This window comes from Labrus mixtus, chromosome 2, assembly GCF_963584025.1.
Source record: "Labrus mixtus chromosome 2, fLabMix1.1, whole genome shotgun sequence".
Taxonomy (NCBI): domain Eukaryota; kingdom Metazoa; phylum Chordata; class Actinopteri; order Labriformes; family Labridae; genus Labrus; species Labrus mixtus.
The window spans coordinates 1,237,782-1,256,438 of record NC_083613.1 but is presented as its reverse complement, the minus strand read 5'-3'; the positions used below and the strand labels follow the sequence as shown (position 1 = coordinate 1,256,438).

Sequence of the window (18,657 nt, the reverse complement as noted above, 5' to 3'; positions counted from 1 at the left end):
TTGTGCTAGGCCATAAGAACCTCAGAGAGACTTTTTCTAGTGATTTGACTGTCCTTAGTGACATCAGCCTGGCATCTAGCACCACTGTTAGGAATCTAGGAATTATTTTTGATCAAGATATGTCTTTTAGCTCTCACATCAGTCAAGTTTCAAGAACAGCCTACTTTCACCTTCGTAATATATCCAAGATCAGGAATATCCTGTCGCAAAGTGATGCAGAGAAACTAGTTCATGCATTTGTTACCTCCAGACTGGATTATTGTAACTCTCTTTTGTCAGGGTGCTCTGGCAAATCTCTAAAGACTCTTCAACTGGTACTGGTATCTATCTATAAATCTCAGTCACTAACCACCTACTTTCCTGGGAGCTCTTGAGCTCTCCTAGGCTCCTCAAGATCGTGGGTTGACGGCTTGCCAGAACAACCCCCACCAAACCACTACCCCCTCCCCACCGGATTGTGGGTTGGCGGCCTGCCAGAACAACCCCCCCCACACACACACCCCCTCCCCTCCCCACCGGATTGCTGATGGACGGTCTACCTCCCCCCACCCCCTTGCTCTCTATCCCTCTTCCTGCATCTTATCCCATCTCTCCCCCTATCCCTTTCCAAGCCCGGCGCAGTCTAGGCCTGTGAAGACTGTTTCGTCATGAGCCGGGGATCCGGCCAAAGATTTCTGCCTTTTAATAAGGCAGTTTTTTCTTACCACTGTAACTTTTGCTGCTTTGCTAAAGTGCTCATGATGGATAGGCCGGATCTTTGTAACATAGCAATAAGTAAGGTCTTCTACCTGCTTTTTGTAACATAAGAATGAGTAAGGTCTTTTTACCTGCTCTTTTGTAATGTTAACAGACAAAGAGTAAGGTATTTTACATGCTTCTTGTAAAGTGTCTCGAGATAACACTTGTTATGAGTTGACGCTATACAAATAAAAATTGATTGATTGATTGATTGATATATATGTGTCAACATTAAAGGAAAGAAGAACATTTTAAATTTTAATTTCAGTTTGAGGTATGATTTTTCTGAGATTTAGGTGAATTATGAATGGATTCCAGGTGTTATTAAAGGCTGATATATTGTTATTCTTGCAGGCTGCGATTCTTTCTATTACAATGTGTTCTGTGAGTAGGTTGGTCCAGTGAGTTATGTGGCAGTATCTTTTTGATTTCCAGTTCTGATAGATGATTTTCTTGGCGATAGAGAAATGAGTAGCGGGTTTTTGTAGTTATTTGGGATGGTGATTTGTGATGTGTCTCCAAGTAAGCAAAGTAATGGGGACGGGAGGATTCTGCAGCCCAAGATAGTGGAGAGATTTTCAGTGACTGTGATCCAAAATGAGTGAACTGGTTGAGAAGCCCAAGTGGCGTGAAGATAGTCATTTGTGAAATCATGAGTGCATTGTGAACAGATGTCTGTGTTAGCTAAACCCATTTTGAACATTTTACCTTGAGTGTCCTGTGGATGGTTTTGTATTGTATAAGTCGTAAATTAGTATTATTGGTCATAGAAAAGATGTTTTTATTGATTTGTGTCCAGAAGTCAGGGTTGGGGGGCAGCATCAGATCCTTTTCCCATTTTGTAGTGGGGAGTGTAATGGAGGTTGTTGATGTGGCTATAAGTTTATAAAGTTTAGAGATGATTTTATTTGAACTGTTGATTTTCATGATTTCTTCACTAAGTTGGGAGGGTCGCAGAGTGTTGTTAGTTATATTAATTTTGGATTTGACTATTGATTTTAATTGTTGATACTGTAGGAACTGGTCCCTCCCAACCCCGTACTTCTGGATTAATGTATTGAGTGACATAAACTGATTGTTTTGAAACAGGTGATTGAGGTGAGTGATTCCTTTTTGTTGCCATGATGGGAAGTAGATGGGGGTGTTGCATAGCTGGAAGTCTGGGTAATGCCATATTGGGGTGTATCTACATGGTGATAGTGATGACTTGGTGATATTATGAGTTTTCCACCAGGCTGTCAGAGTTGAGGATATGGTGATGGTTTTGTGGTAGTCCAGTTTTTTAATTGATTGTGCTAGTTATAGAAAATAGTATTTGAAGATATGATTTTATACTTTTCATACTATATTAATGTGTTTTTGAGAATGTTGACTGTTATAACGCTGGTTTTATTTCCATACAGGCAGAAATCGTCTAACTGTCCTCAGGTTTGACGTAATGCCTATTCATTGCATATTTGTTTGAAATGTTTAATGTCTGAGATAATTTTACATACATATATGGACATGGTGATGTTCATATGATCAAGTTCTTATTTATGCTCTTAATAAGTAAGAACTCGGAGTGAATCAAATTAATGAATAAACTTCGGAGGCAGGTTAGATACTAGGCCCCGCCCCCTCGTAAAGTCATCTCGTGGATAAAAGAGCCTATCGCTACGAACTTCTTCTCTTAAGTTTTTGTCCTCTTACCCTCTTGTTGCCTCTCTGTCTTCTCGATTTTGACTTAGTCGTCCGACCAGACCTGCTACGGCGGTCATCGTGGACCACCGGCATCCTTGATCCAAAAGAACTCGACGAGGGGCCCGTGGTATCATTTGGCGGAGTTCAATTGAACACTACGCATACGTAAGAAGCGTTATGATTATGAGAGGAGTGTGATGAGTCAAGCTTGTCGTATCCGAATCAAAGCCTCAAATCAACTTTCCATCAAATGTATTAAAGGTCCCATGTTATGCTTTTTCTGGTTTTATATGCTCTTTAGTGTGTTTTCCATGTGCCCTGTGCATGTTTAGGCACATCTATTTGCAAAAATTCAAAGTCCGCGGAAACACGGCCCCACGGCCCTAAGCCCATTGGCTCGTTGTGGCAAGCCCAGCTGCTCATGTTGTACGCCCGTTAACTTCTGTAGCACGCCCATGATATGCCGTAGCCTGCGGTAGCACAGTAGTGCTAAGGTGCTAATGTGTATGCTCTCCTCGGACGGAGCCAGTGGCTGCATTCCCAATATGGTAAAAAGGCGGGACATTTCCGAGAACCGTGCTGAGCAACTGACCAATAACGACAGAGCGGATCGGCAGACCAATCAGAGCAGACTTGGCCCACGTGGGGCTCTGCAGTGTGGGCTCAGCAGAGCGTAGCTGACGGACTCAGAGTGGAGAGGGAGCAAGGAGGAGCAGTACATGAAAACAGACACTTTTTTCGGACTTTAGCTATTGTGAACGTACAAAAGTAGGTACATAGATTAAATATACGAACCCCAAAAAGGGCATAATATGGGCTCTTTAATATATTGAATGCTTATTATTTTCTTCTATTACATATAGATATATATTCTCTGATTTTTATTTCCACTGGCATGATTTAGATTACATGTCCACTACGTCCTCAATTAATATTCTAAGCAAAACCTTGCTTGCTACACTGTATAATAACTGTAACCAACTAACATTAAGAGCGCGGTCACACTGGCCATCCGTACTGTGCCGTACTCAAGCACGATTGCCCCCCCGCTGCACCATTCCCCCGCTGGCCGGCTGGTCACATTGCATCAGGACTAACCGTGCCTGAGCACAATTACCTCTTGGACATAACGTCGTAATACAGCACATGCATGCTTTATGTTATTATGAAGCGTGCTCAGTTTACAAACGGGCGGACTCGAGAAAAAAAAAAAAAAAAGGGATGCACAGTCGAGTCCGCGTCTGCACATCGGCGAACAACACAGAGAGCATGACAGCTACTTTACTGACTTTGCGGCTTATTTTGAGTCACTTTAATCAGCTACAGCCGTAAATTAATAAAAAAAAAAAAAAAAAGAGACGCGCGGACATAACGTTGTAGTCCATGGAGAACATGACAGCTACTTTGTGGCTTATATTGTGTCATTTTAGTCAGATACAGTCATAAAACTCTGGATTTCTCCTTAATGAAGACTGTCAGCGGTGTGTACCCGCGTGCTTATCCTCATTCATGAAGTGTACCGTGCCGAAGCACACCTCTCCGAAGTGTGCCAAAGCCAAGGAAGTGTACCGTGCCTGAGCACTGTTGGTCACACTGACCAAACAAACTGGACTTTAGGGTTGGAGCGTGCTTGGGCACGGTACGGATTGCCAGTGTGACCGCCCCCTAAAATGGTTTGAGAGGAACTGCTAATTTATGCTACATGTGCATTCGGCTAGCGACCTCTAAACAAGAAAGCGACAGTTTTAGTAAATAAATCAATGGCTACACAACGCACCAAACTGTCGTGGCATTACGGTACTGTATATTTCAAGAAAAAATGTAATACTTACTGAACACGTCACTTGTTACACCCTGTAACATCGACTTCAGCGGTGGCACGGAGCTGTTGCGGTGGCATGAAGCTGTAGCTGGGGCACGGAGCTGTTATGCTAGCCGTTGTATGATAGTCCACTTCCTGTTAGATTTCACATTAAAAGCCTAACAGTGGAAGTCACAATATAATGGCGATTTAATGAAGGGAAGGTAACGTGTGCTTCTCATCGAATTAAACGGGTTTCATAGTCTGGTCTGCAGGGGCTCTCAAATCATTTTGCTGCCCCAAGTCCACCATACTTGCCATAAGAGCAGATATTGATATCTCATTATCTCAATTAACATATACATACATAAATATTAGGGCTGGGCACGTTAACGCGTGATTTTCACGCCGACAATTATTTCATCTCGCATTAACGCAGTTTTTATTATTTATTTTCTTATTGTAAAAGTCTGTTGCTCACTGGCTTTTATTTTGTAAAATTCCATCGTGAGCAAGCCTAGTATGTTGCTTACTGCTGCGCATGTCTGCAGCGGCGCTCACAGGAAAGAGGAAAGAGTGTTGCCAACTTGGCGACTTTCTCGCTAAATCTGGCGACTTTCCAAACCCCCTTGGCGACTTTTTTTGTCAACAGCTACTAGCGACAAATCTAGCGACTTTTTCTGGTGTTATTGGAGACTTTTTTGGTGTAAGAAACTGACGTGAAAGCACGTATTGCTCTGCAGTTACTGTCCTCAACGAGCAGCGTTGTACATTTACAATAAAAGTGCGCTGTCCACTACTTTTTAATTCATTATTGGATTTTGCGTATAACAGTGCGATTAATCGCGATTAATCACAGGAACTCATGCGATTAACGCGATTAAAACTTTTAATCGTTGCCCAGGCCTAATAAATATATATTAGTTTTCTCCTTTTCATTGCTTTTAGAAATGGAATCATGGACAATATACAAAATATATATACAAAAAAAAACTCTTCAATGTCAAAGTGAAAACAGATTTCTAAAAATTAATGAATATATATAATGTGAAATTAGTGATTTCATAAACAGGTTGAACAGGGATCGGGTGCGAACAGCCCTTTTCAAGTCCAGCCACAAATTCTCTATTGGATTTAGGTCTGGGCTTTGACTGGGCCACTCCAGAACATTCACCTTGTTGTCTTAAACCATTTCTGTGTAGCTTTGGCTGTTTGCTTTGGGTCATTGTCTTGCTGGAAAATAAATCTTCTCCCAAGCAGTAGTTGCAGACTGCATCAGGATGTCCTCCAGGAGTTCCCTATATTTTGCACGACTCCAAAACACAGTCTTTGTCATGAGAAAAGCAGTCTTTACTTATGATGAGCAGACAAACTCCAAACAAGGGAACAGGCAGAGTCAAAGTCACAAAACACAGCAGAAGTCGAATCCAAAAGTTATCCAAGAGAAACAAAAGGCTTATACGCTTTACACAGGGGTCAAAGACGAACTGGCACAGAAGGAAGGAAAGCCACAGACTAAATACTCAGGTGAGGGGGAAGACAATCTGGGAACAATCAGGGCGGGGCAGACAATCAGACAGGCGGGAAACACGAGGGCAGGAAGTGAAGGATCTGAAATGAGAGGAGAGGTTAGTGACTCAAAACAGGAAATAACACAAGTAGAAAATAAAACAACCTAAGACACAGAGCTGGACATGACACCCTCTACCTTTACAAGTCTTGCACGGCCTCCCCACAGCATGATGCTGCCACCACCATGCTTCACAGTGGGGGGTGTGTGTTTGTGGTGATGTTCAGTGTTTGGTGTCGGCAAAACATAGCGTCTAGTCTGATAGCTGAAAAGCTCAATTGTGGTGTCATCAGACCAAAGAATCTTCTTCCAGTTGACCTTGGAGTCGCTCACACGGCTTTGGGTGAACACTAGTTGAGATTTAATGAGCTTTCTTCAACAGTGGCTTTCTCTCTGCCACTCTACCATAAAGCTTTGACTGATGAAGAACCCGGGCAATAGTTGTTGTATGCTGAATTTCCCCATCACTGAAAATGTTTTGTATATTGACCATGATTCCATTTATAATATATTTATAATTATACAGTTGCAAGAAAAAGTATGTGAACCCTTTGGAATTACCGCATGATTCGGAATTGTGTTGGTCTGTAAGAGGCTCTGTCAAAGATTTACATTTTATGCCGTTTTTAAGCCACATTTCACTTTACACTCCTTAGAGCCTGACGATTTTATTAACAAGTTTTGACAGAGTTTACTATTAGTCTGGTGGCTAGGCTTAACCCAGTCATTTTTGATAGGGATTTTAAGTACTTTTACTCCTGGATTTTACTCATCAATCATCATTGCTTTCTCTCTATCCTGATTTTTTCATGAAGATACAGAGGACATGGTGTAGACACCTCAGCTTGAATGTCAGCACCAGCTAGCAGCTAAACTTAGCTAGCAAACTGGCTAGCTGGCTTACCCCTGCTGTAGCTGCTGGCTGTCCAGGTTATCCACTTGAGACTGCATACTTTCCCGCTGACAACTAAATGGATTGTCCAGAGCTGTCCAGGGCTTAAGGCAGACCATTCAGGGTCTGATTAACGAACTACTTAACCATTAGTCAATCTGACCTAGCTTGTTCTGCAAGTGAGCTACTAAATGATTTTAATAAATCTTGTACCTCCATATAAGATACAAATGACCCTATTCAAAAGCAAAAAATTGAGTTGCCTCTCAATGTCTTGGATCAATGAAAATATTTGAGAGCTTAAGCAAAAATGTTGCAAGGTCAGATTGGTGTCGAGAGAACAAAAACTGACAGGTCACCTGGAAATGCTCAGGTCTCTTTTGTGAATAACAAACAGTCCAACCCCAGAACGTTGGTCAACATTGTTAGCAGTGTCATGGATCCTGCCACCGTCGAGATTTTAGATGCCACCCCTAAGAAATGCAAATAATTTCTTTCTTCACTCAAAAATCACCAATATCAGACAGTGCATCTCTCCCCCAGATTTCCCAATCATAGTCATGAAGCCATGTTCAGTCTCATCCTGTTCATTTGATCCTATTTTGTTAACCTTTCTAACTGATCTGGTAATGAAGATCAAATCATGTCATTTAGATATTCTCCCTGTAACATTTTTGAAAGTTTGAAAGTTTAAACTTTAAAGTTTTAATGGTTTTAAGTTTTTTTAACCACAGTTAGCCCCTTTATTTTACAAATTTTAAACTGCTCCCTATCAACAGAATCTGTTCCGGAATTGTTTTAAGACTGCTCTGGTTCAACTACTTTTAGAAAGACCATCTTTTGAGTTCTCTGATCTAAATAATTTTAGACCCATTCTAAGCTCCCAATTTTAGCTAAGGTTTTAGAAAAGATTGAAGCGGATGAACGGCTTGCTTTTCATTCTTTTCCTCCTGGATTTAGGTGCTGCATTTGACAGTATTGACCATGACATTTGGACATCTTTGGACATCTCCCAACCTGGACACGGCTCTTCAGTGGTTTAGGTCATACCTAAATGACTGGCGTAGGTATTACCAATGCCAGGTCTGGTGCAACAGATGCCTATTGTGGGGTGCCTGGAGGGTCGGTGCTCAGTCCAGTCCTCTTCAATTTACATGCTCCCTTGGCCACCTTATACGCAGACATAATATCAATTTATATTTGAACACATGACACTGACATCTTTTTAAGCTGCGATCCAACAAATAACCATTAAAATCTACTGAATTGGCCCCATGACATCCATAAGTGGACATAATGTCCTGCAGCTTATTGCTGATAAGACAGAGATATTGGTCATAAGATAGTGCAAACTTCCAAATATCAAACAGTCCCAGTATCAAACAATCAATAACTCCACATTGCACAAGTCTCTGAATATCTTTTGGTCAAACCCTCAACTTAGACAAACATGTAAATATAGTGGTCCAATCTGGCCTCCACCTTCTCAAATATTTATATTCTCAGATCATTCCTTTCTAACAAACATCTAGAAACTGTTATTCATACATTCATACCCAGTAATTTAGGTTACTGAAAATGCTTGCTCTCTGGCATTAGTAAAAAAAAATCACTCTCCTGCCTCCAGTTCATCGTGAACTCTGCAGCCAGAATCTTAACTCAGACTGATGATGACCACATCACAGCAATCTTGGTTTCCCTACACTGGTTACCTGTTGCTTTTAGAATTTAATTTAAGATTGTATTAATCGCTAACAAATCTATGTGAGGCCTTGCTAAACAATCTTTATTTACCTTATTGCCCTATGTTGCTATGTTTAATTCACAAATTCTGACCTTTGTGACCTTTGTGAATAGAGCTCTACCACTTTGGAATGACCTGCCTGAAGAGATCAGGCTGCAAAATCAGTCTCATCTTTTCAATCAGTTAAGAAACCCCACTTGTTAAAAATTGCATTTCAGTTTTTATTATTGCATGTTCTACTGTCTTATGTGTAGTCTGTTTTTATTGCTTTTCACTTCTTGTATTCACTTTTGTTAACCCCTTTATGACAGTGTTTTGAAAGGTGAATACAAATAAAGCTCATTATTATTATTATTGTTACTATTATTATTATTATTATTATTATTATCTCTTTGATTGAAATCTCATGAAAAACACCTAAAAAATAATAACACTCACCTTAATACTAAAAATGTTCTTCTTTCTGATAACCTTCTTTATGGGGACCTGGAAGGGGCGGTACTAACCATATATGGAAGATGTGTGTGTGAGGGACAAGTGGGTGCACCTGCAAACAGTAACCTTGAGAGGGCGATGCTGAGAAATCATTGTGAGTGTGTCAAGACGGAAAATTTTGAATTATGGGCCAAAACTTAAAAACTTCACAGGCACCTTTAGAATGACTCCTGCATTCATTTAAAACGCATTCTCTTATGAGGACCTCGATTTTGGTCCCCATGGTGTCAGAGGTCCCTACGGCGTGACTGTGTAAACAGAATGATGTCCCATAATTATAGTAATACAAGCACACACACACTCACACAGACAGACAGTAAGTAGTAGCTGCAGCTAATTGTCCCTGCTCCTGTCTCTGCTGTTGTAGCGGATTATTCTACATCAATATATAACTCGGGGCACCATCCTTACAAAGTAAGGAAATTAATATTACCTGTATTAATGAATTAATCTATAAATCTTCTCATATCATTGGGGTAAATTCTCAAGCAGTTAAAACCATAAAATTACACAGACAAAGTACTGACATTTTATGTGAAGTTTAATAAAGAAAAATGGTGAACAAAAGATGTATAAAGGGAGTAAATAGGCAAAGGATATAATTACGATAGTGATACTGACGTGACAACGTAAATAATAACACTGTTATGTATTGTTTCTAAGTTGAAATGGTGAAGTTCTTATGTTAGAGTTGGAGATAAAACGCAAATATGGTTTGAGGGATTTAACTAAGTGGGGATTTCAGAAAGAAAACAAAAAGGACTTAAAGAGCCCATATTATGCCCTTTTTGGGGTTCATATATTTAATCTACGTACCTACTTATGTACGTTCACAATAGCTAAAGTTCGAAAAAAGTGTCTGTTTTCATGTACTGCTCCTCCTTGCTCCCTCTCCGCTCTGAGTCCGTCAGCTACGCTCTGCTGAGCCCCCACAGTTAGACCCCATGTGGGCCAAGTCTGCTCTGATTGGTCTGCCGAGCCGCTCTGTCGTTATTGGTCAGTTGCTCAGCACGGTTCTCGGAAATTTCACGCCCCTTTTACCATATTGGGAAGTCTGCAGCTCAGGCTTTGAGGGCAGCAAAAACACCGGTATCTGCAAACAACAATGGCGGTTAATGATCCTTACCAGTCAGACCCCGAGTCTGAAACCGAAGGAGAGGATGAACAACCATCACAACCTTTGCCACGACGGCTGGAGCAGGAAGTTTCAGTGTGGTAGGTATTTATTTTTCAGCTTTTTTCAGATGTAATATGTTAGTAATATGTGCTCATTGTGTTTGCATTGTTTTACGTTGTTCAGGTGTTTGTGTGAAAACTGCAGCAAAATGCCTACAGAAGCAGAAAACGTGTGCTGCAGAGAAATACCACAGGTAATTTTTATAAGTTAAATACTATAACTTACAACCAGGACATCGCAACAGACACACACAAAGCATGTTAAGTTTGCATCATGTCTTTTCATCATAAAAACATTCAACGTTGTTGTGTTGAAAAATGCGTTAGCCTCTTCTAATTTCAATGACTAGAACTACCAACATATTTCCCTAATCAAAAAATATCTGTTTTACTTGTGGCTTAACAAAGTTTGGCTATAAATTTACATTAGTACCGTACATTCTTCAATGAATAACGGTGAAGCCACTCACCTTGTACTGCATTGTAAATCACCTCCTCGCTGTGATTAAAAGTTCAGTGTACAATTGTGTGTATCAAGTTGATCATATAACTGTTAGTTACCTATTCTACAAAAGCCCAGGTGATAATCATGTGTAAATTAGATCAATATGTGTACCATGCAATAATTTTGCCTACTCTTGTCATTAATTGCCCTATTATTACTGTACTGATGGACTATTATTATTTCATTTTAATCAGTATCTTATTCTTTTTATTAGGTCATCAGGAGAATGAATGAGCTGCCTGTTCCTTCCACCTGCATGACTCAACATCCGGGGCTAGAAGCAAACAGTCTTAACCCATATACACTCCAAAATATACACAACATTCTTCGAGTGGACTACGGGCCTTTGAGAAGGAGAACAGCAGAAGAGTATGTAAAATATAAAAAATTATTTACAACTTCAATGAAATTAATTCTAAACCAACAGTTCATTTCCATTTTTCAATATGAATAAAAGTAAACAAGTTACAAAACCTTTTTTGTAAATTCTTTATTTGCAGCTAAGGTTAAACAAAAGGAAATGAGAGAGAACTATACAATGTAATATACAATGAGAACATTTTTATGTCTCCATACAGGCTTTACAGACACTTGGCCTATCGTAGCTTTGTGAGCTGGTGCTGGGGATATTTGGGACGCAACTGCAGAGTAGTCATCCCGTCGTGTGTTGTCCTGAGGATCCGGCTTGAGTTTCCAGACCAGACCAGACAGTATCTTGGCTTCCGCCCGCCCCTTGGCTGAACCTGGATTTGTGTCGAGTCACTACTTCGTCTTTTGCGGGACGGTCAAAGTCTGAGGCAAGATCCTTGGGGACTGGTATTCTCTGAAGCTCCCCAAGAAATGGTGCGGTGGTCCGGGAACACCTCTTCAAACACCAGTGCAATCAAGTCCCCAACATATTCTGAAAAAGAATATATATATGTATAATTTGTTTATTGCTCATTTTTCTATCATCCGTTTTTTTTACTGTTTCTGAAAGTATTTATAAAAGGTATTTAAAAATGTTCTTTTGTGTTTAGAAAAATAAAATAATTTGTAAATTACTGTATGTTGGATCTGTTTTGACGGGCTTGGCGACGGATTCGCCCTTTTTGGCTTTGGGAAATGCCACCTTGTAGATCGGCTGTCCTGTAGAGGTTGTTGCTTGCTCGCATTCAGCATTTTCATTGTAATGCATCACTGACAGAAACAACCTACAATACAAAAAGGTAAAATCAGTAATTATACAATGAAATCACATGTCTCTGATATATCAGCAATTGGTTAATTTGTTAGAGGGTGGTACAAGAGGCCTAACAACAAAAATGTATTTGTAAAGTTCTACAGCATACCTGCACAACATTCCCATGAATGGAAAGACCACATTCTTCGGTGTGAAACGAAGCAGCAAGCTGTGGTAGGACTCAAGTGCAGAGATTTGATAATGGTGGCTCAGATTCTCCACATCCTTCAAGACCGTCTTGTTATTCAACAGTTTCTCTAGACGATGTAGAGCCACTGACCCTAGAGTAAAAACACAAAATTAAAATTAGAATAAAATAAAAAAACAGGAAGTTCCATAAAACTGTAGATAAGCCATTCATAATATATAATTTTTTTACAGAGTGCTGTTTGCATACCTGGTTGGAACCACTTCTTTGGATCCCTTGTCACCTTCTTTGGATGAGTACACTCAGGAAAGAGAGAGTTTTCATGCTCATGCACATCCTGAATGTGGTTGAACATGGATGTGAACTTGGCCACCTTCTCTGGTCCTGATGTAGATGATGTTGCGCTCCAGTAAATGTGGTTCTTTATGGAACGGAGCCACTTCTTCACCACCTGGCAGTCTTTGTTCTGTCCAAGTTTATTCAATTTCTTTGACAGACCTGATAGCAGGGATACAAACAATACATTAATATTAAATATATAGTTTGAGGAAGGCATGCTAAAGTGACAGTATGTGTCTATCAAATTAAGACATGAATATTTACCCTTTTCAAAGTGCCAAACATCATAGAACTGGGTGATGCTGTGTTCTCTCAGATATTTCCGAATCTATGGATGGCGGTCTGTTACAATGTAATCAACCTCCAAACCATTAGATTCCAAACAATCTAGAGATCGCTTCAGTCCCTCCTTTTCCATGTGGTAACTACCACCGACCTCATTGCTCTTGTGGTGGAAAAAAAAGGGGAAAGTATGAATGTTGGAGAATGTTTAAAATAGTTTCCTGTCTATTACATAGAGATGTATCTCACCTGCACAAGTTGAAGATCAAATATCTTGTTGTTCTCCAGGTGCATGAGTGTGTAACTTCCAAATTTGGCAGAGTGACCTAGAATATAAGTAAATAAAAAACCAACGGTAAGTTGCAAGAATTTCTAATTAAAACCGAATATATGAAGATAAGGATTTTAACAATGAATAAGTCAAATAATTACCAGGCGAGTCCGCACGCATGTCACCACCAACTGCAACCTTCCTTTTGTGTTGGAGATCCTGGAACATAGCTTGGTCGTTGTTCCATTTATGGATAATGGTTGGCTCCAAAAATTTCTTGCATGTCTCCTGAAAGTGTCATACTGGAAAAATTGGAGTTGTATCGCCTTACACACTTATAGTTCAACAAAGAGAAAAGAAAAAGCTGCAGAAAAAGCGCATTCTTTGCAAAATTAATATAGATTGAAATAGAAAAAAATAGAGACCTACCTTTTCCAGCTGGAAGAATGAAGCGGCTGGCTCTGCCACTTTCTGGAATAGTTGCAGTTGTGGCAAAGCTGTTTAAAAGCCACAAATGTGCCCATGCATTGCCGCTGAACCTCAGACTGCCTCCTACACACGGGACAGGTTTCAAAAAGTTCCCTCAGGCACAAGTCAAACACAATGTATTTTGTGTTGCCATACGTGACCTGCGGCCCAACTGTACTGCAATAGAGAAAAAGTTTTTGGACTTCACAAAGAGGTTCTTAGATATTTTGATCAGCTGATAGTCTGCAACTACAAATAATGTACTTCAGACTCCTCTGTAATAGAGTCACCAGGGTTATAGGTTGAACCACTGGGCTCAGCTTCTGCTGATGTTTCTGCTGATGTCTCTCCCTCCTCTTCCTCTTCCTCCTCCTCAAGACGGGGCCTCTTACTTGGTTTGAAAACGTTGCCGTGTATAGGTGTTGACGATAGGGGAAGTTGTGGACCAATGCAGACAGTCTCTGTGCCAGTACTGACCTGAGACACTGTAGCCTGTGTGCCTAAATATAAAGGAAGGTTATTAATTTTGGTCATTGTCCCAACTAGTGTCTTTATTCATATATCTATATATATACAGACATATCTTCTTACCTTTGCTTCTCATATGATAGTCCCTTAGCGTACCCCAGGACAACTGTGTGCCGACAGATAACAGCTTTGGAGGTACTGTTTGTGTGCCCTCACAAACAGAGACTTGTCGTGGTGAATCTGTCTGGCACCCAACATCACTGAATCTTGGTGCACTCATTTGGATGCTGGAGCTTGTGGTCTGTGATGTACTCTGAATACAGAGAAATAGCAAATGTAGAATGGCTTGATGACATGAATCAGAAATATTATGTATTGTTTCCCATAGCAAATCCCGATTGAAACTTTGTCCAGTTAGCAAAGCAGTCCTTGGTGAAATGTCAGGAACACAAGAAAGTGTTTGGGCTGCACTGCTGCTGAGGACCATTACTAAAAATAAAAGATAGCCACCGGGTCCTCAAACTGGCACTGCTAGGCAGGCAATGAAGAGTAGAACTGGGCTGGCACGAAGACGACTCCATTGCTAAATATGCTACCGCATAGAGGCTTGCGGGGTTCTTAAAGACAATTGTTACATGTTTGCGAGACCTGCAGCTATGTCACATTTCCGTGGTTCAGACTGTATCCGTGGCTTTGCAAATGCTTGTGGTGCAAAGTGTCCCAAGGCATTGACATCAACCAAACTGCGAAAGCATGCTGCGACCCTTTCAACTGTCCTCAATATGACAGACACAGAGATGGACCAACTGGCCAACTTTCTTGGTCACAACATCAGAATACATCGTCAGTTCTATCGACTCCCTGACAAGACCCTGCAACTCGCGAAGATCAGGAAAGTTTTGATGGCACTTGAGCAGGGAAGATTGGTCGAGTTCCATGGCAAGAATTTGGATGAAATAACAATGGATCCAAATGGTATGTTTGATTTCCATTTTCCTTTGTCTACCTTTTTTTTTTTTTGACCAGACATATAAGCTTGGTATGTCTCCTGCAGACAAAGTTCTGGGTAGTGATGAAGAAGATGGCTGCAAAGAGGATGGAAACCATTCACCTTCTGTTGATGGTATGTGTTTTTTTTTTTTTTGTTTTGTTTTATTCATATTCAACATGTCTTTTTTTTATTGTACATTTCCTTACGACGCTCAAATGCATTTGCAAATGAACACAAATTAGAACTTGAATCTTTTATGGCACTGAAATGTTTCAACACTTTTTATGATCAGCATTATTACAGCACAACTGACGTACATGTCTGACTAAATTATGTATTTCAGCAGAAGAAAATGTTGCAGCTAATGAGAGGGATAACATCCCACCAACACGCAAGAGACGCAAACAACCATCAGCAGAGGATGGATCATATTCTGAAGATAGTGCTGTGAGATCTTCTTGCTAAGGTGAATTTCTACACAACATCAGTAGATGAAACTGTTAAAAATAAACAACAGATTCCTACCACGCAGTAGCGTGATGATCAGGTAGAATAATAAAACTGTCACAACCTGGTATAATTTACTGCAACCATTACTTTTACTGACAATATTTTAATTACATTATCCCAATTCTGCTTAAATTCTTCAGTAACATTTGCAGTGAAAGATATTTCCTTGTATCAGATTATTTTTAGTGTGACATTATTTATTTTACTCTAAGTATAGGTAAAGTAAACGATCAGAACACTACCCCCACCACCTCAATCATAGATATAGAAATATAGACACTGCATTGGCTGCTGGATTGGACCTCAACGTCGCCGCCATATTTGACCTGGCAAGACTTGCCTGTACATGAATACAAATAAACAAGGGAACTGTGTTTTTTCTGGGTGCAAAGCACTATAGCATTGTCATTTCTCAACTGGTTTTGAGACTAGTAAAAAAGAGTCATAAAAATGTTTTGTACTCCAAGTAGATTCATAATAACCTGTTGAATATAAAAATGGCTCATTGAAATTAGTTGAGAAATTCAAATGTTATAGTGCTTTTTAATCTTAAAAAAAACTCAGCTATGCCATTTACCTATATCCATTTACAGGCCAGTCTTGCCCAGTCTAACACGGTGGCAAAATTGATATATTGCAGTAATGAGCCGAAGCAGTCAGTGCAGCATCTACGTGTACATGCCTTTTGTAGGCAACATTAACACCTCTGCCTGAATAAGAGATTACAGTGTTTAAAAGAGAGGTACAACTGAACCTCTTTTCAGGTAAATACTGGATGTAATTCTGTGACAGTGAAAAAGAAAGAACCTCAAAAGTTGATGGTTAATCAGTTCTACAACATTCAAATGCATTTGCAAATGAATACAAATACAGAATTTTAAAACTTGAATATTTTATAGCACTGAAATGTTTTGACACATTTTTTTTATGGTCCACATTGTTACAGCACAATTTAAGTATTTGTCTGACTAAAAATATTTTGTAATTCATAGAACCATCAGCAGAGGAAACTATTGCAGCTGATGAGAGCGATGACGTCCCACCAACAGACTGGAGACGCAAACAACCATCAGCAGAGGATGGAGCATCTGGAGTCGGTGCTGTGAAACCTTCTTCCAAAGGTTAATATTCATTTATTTGGAGTAACATCAGTAGATTTGGGTGTGTAAAATAAAAAAGATGCCTACCATCATTGCACGCCTCAGTCTGGTGGCACCCTAAGTACATTTGGTCAAGTAATGTATTTAATTACAAATTTGAGGTACTTGTACTTAATTGAGCCTTTTCTTTTCATGTTACTTTTCAAGTTCCACTCTACTACATCTTAGAAGCAAATATGGCACTTTTTACTCCACTACATTTATCTGACAGTTATACTTATTACCAGGGCCTGGTATTATCTGTTGTGAGTGACCTGTTCATAAGTGGACAGCTCCAAGTACAGGTGTGAATGTCTTAGGATTTGATGACTCAGAGGTGGTCTGGGCCACACGTGACACATTATTTTAGCACTGTGTAAGCGCATGTGTCCCAGACCAGATTGAAGGACCGCCTGTTCAACTGATGTCCTCTGTAGAGGGCTGATCACACTAATACTCATTAGGGGCACAGCCCCTTCAGAAATGCCAAGATATGAAGTGTCCACAATGCAAAATAATTAATAGAATGAATGTCAGAGATAAAACACAGCCCTCCATACACTCTCCCCTCTCCTCCTCTCCTATCCTTAGCAGCGGCGGTTACATTTCAACAGTGGGGCACTGTTGCTGCCGCCATTTGGGAAATTCTGTTTGAAATGGAATGTCTATCAGGTTAATCAAATCAACTGACAGAATTTATAAGGACATCTGGTCACTTTTCTGAAGGTTTTTATATATCAAATGACCACAAACTTATATTATGCTGTCTCTCTCTCTGTGTCTCTCTCTGTGTCTCTCTCTGTGTCTCTCTCTCTGTGTCTCTCTCTCTGTGTCTCTCTCTCTCTGTGTCTCTCTCTGTGTGTCTCTGTCTCTCTCTCTGTGTCTCTCTCTCTCTGTGTCTCTCTCTGTGTGTCTCTGTCTCTCTCTCTGTGTCTCTGTCTCTCTCTGTGTGTCTCTATGTCTCTCTCTGTGTTATTACTTATAGGAACTGTTGCTCCTTCCATTTCTTTTTATTTAAACATTTGTTTTTGTCCTCACTTACAGGTAAAAGAACACCCTGGCAGCCAGCAGAAGTGAAGGCAGTGGAGAGGCAAATGAAACGATTCATCCATTCTGGTATTGTACCATCAAAGAGTGAATGCCAGAAATGTTTAAGGGCTGAACCAGAAGCTCTGAAGAGTCGGAATTGGCAGAACTTGACATTTTTTGTTTATAACCACATTACGGCCCTTAACTGAAAACTCAGCTTAAATAGTATGGAGAATACAATGAAAAGGCTGGTACTGAAGTATTGTTTTTTTCCTAAAGTTCTTCAGCAAAACACTGATGTTCCTGAAGTTGAATGTTAGATTATGTGCAAAGACAGGTCATTTGAGGTGTCGGTGCCTCTGAATCAGCACTGTAACATTTTTTTTAAATTTTTTTTATTTGCAAGATTGTTACTGATGTTTATGTTAAACATTGTTGGATGTTTTACCATCTGATACTCAGGTATTTCTGTTATATTATTATATTGGTACACATTATTTTTCTACTTGAAGCAGCAGTATGTACATATCTCCAATTTGGGAGGTGGGAGCTGCCACCTGCAGAAGTTCTCCGATGACACAGCCGTCGTGGGGTGTGTGTCTAATGGGAGCGAACAGGAGTACAGGCAGGTCATCATGGACTTTGTTGATAGGAGTGAGCTCAACAACCTTCAGCTCAACGCCAGCAAGACAAAGGAGATGGTGATTGACTTCCGCAGGAAGTCACCCCAGACTGCACCGGTGAACATCCAGGGCTTGGACATTGAGAGGGTGGAGACGTCACACAACACAGACGTCCTGTACAAGAAGGGCCAATGTCGACTACACCTGCTGAGACGACTGAGGTCCTTTGGAGTGTGCAGGACTCTGCTACGCACTTTTTATGACACTGTGGTGGCATCTGCACTTTTCTATGCAGTGGTCTGCTGGGGAGGAGGGAGCACAGAGAGAGACAGGAAGAGACTGAACAGACTGGTCAGGAGGGCCAGTTCTGTCTTGGACTGTCCTCTGGACAGAGGAGGTGGGTGAGAGGAGGATGTTAGTGAAGCTGACATCCATCATGGACAACCCCTCTCACCCCCTGCATGACACTGTGGGGGCCCTGAGCAGCTCCTTCAGCAGCAGACTGAGACACCCACCCTGCAAGACAGAGCGCTACCGCAGGTCTTTCATCCCATCTGCCGTCA

At 40.5% G+C, this 18,657-nt stretch overlaps 1 long non-coding RNA gene across 1 annotated transcript; it reads right to left on the bottom strand.

The window, feature by feature from the left end:
* Nucleotides 1–12,266: 12,266 nt before the first annotated feature.
* LOC132980633 (uncharacterized) lies at nucleotides 12,267–13,217 on the bottom strand. Its single transcript, XR_009674191.1, has 4 exons — nucleotides 13,028–13,217; nucleotides 12,845–12,921; nucleotides 12,578–12,758; nucleotides 12,267–12,472 (listed from the first exon to the last, which is right to left on the bottom strand). It is a non-coding gene; the product is annotated as an uncharacterized LOC132980633 (long non-coding RNA).
* Nucleotides 13,218–18,657: the final 5,440 nt, after the last annotated feature.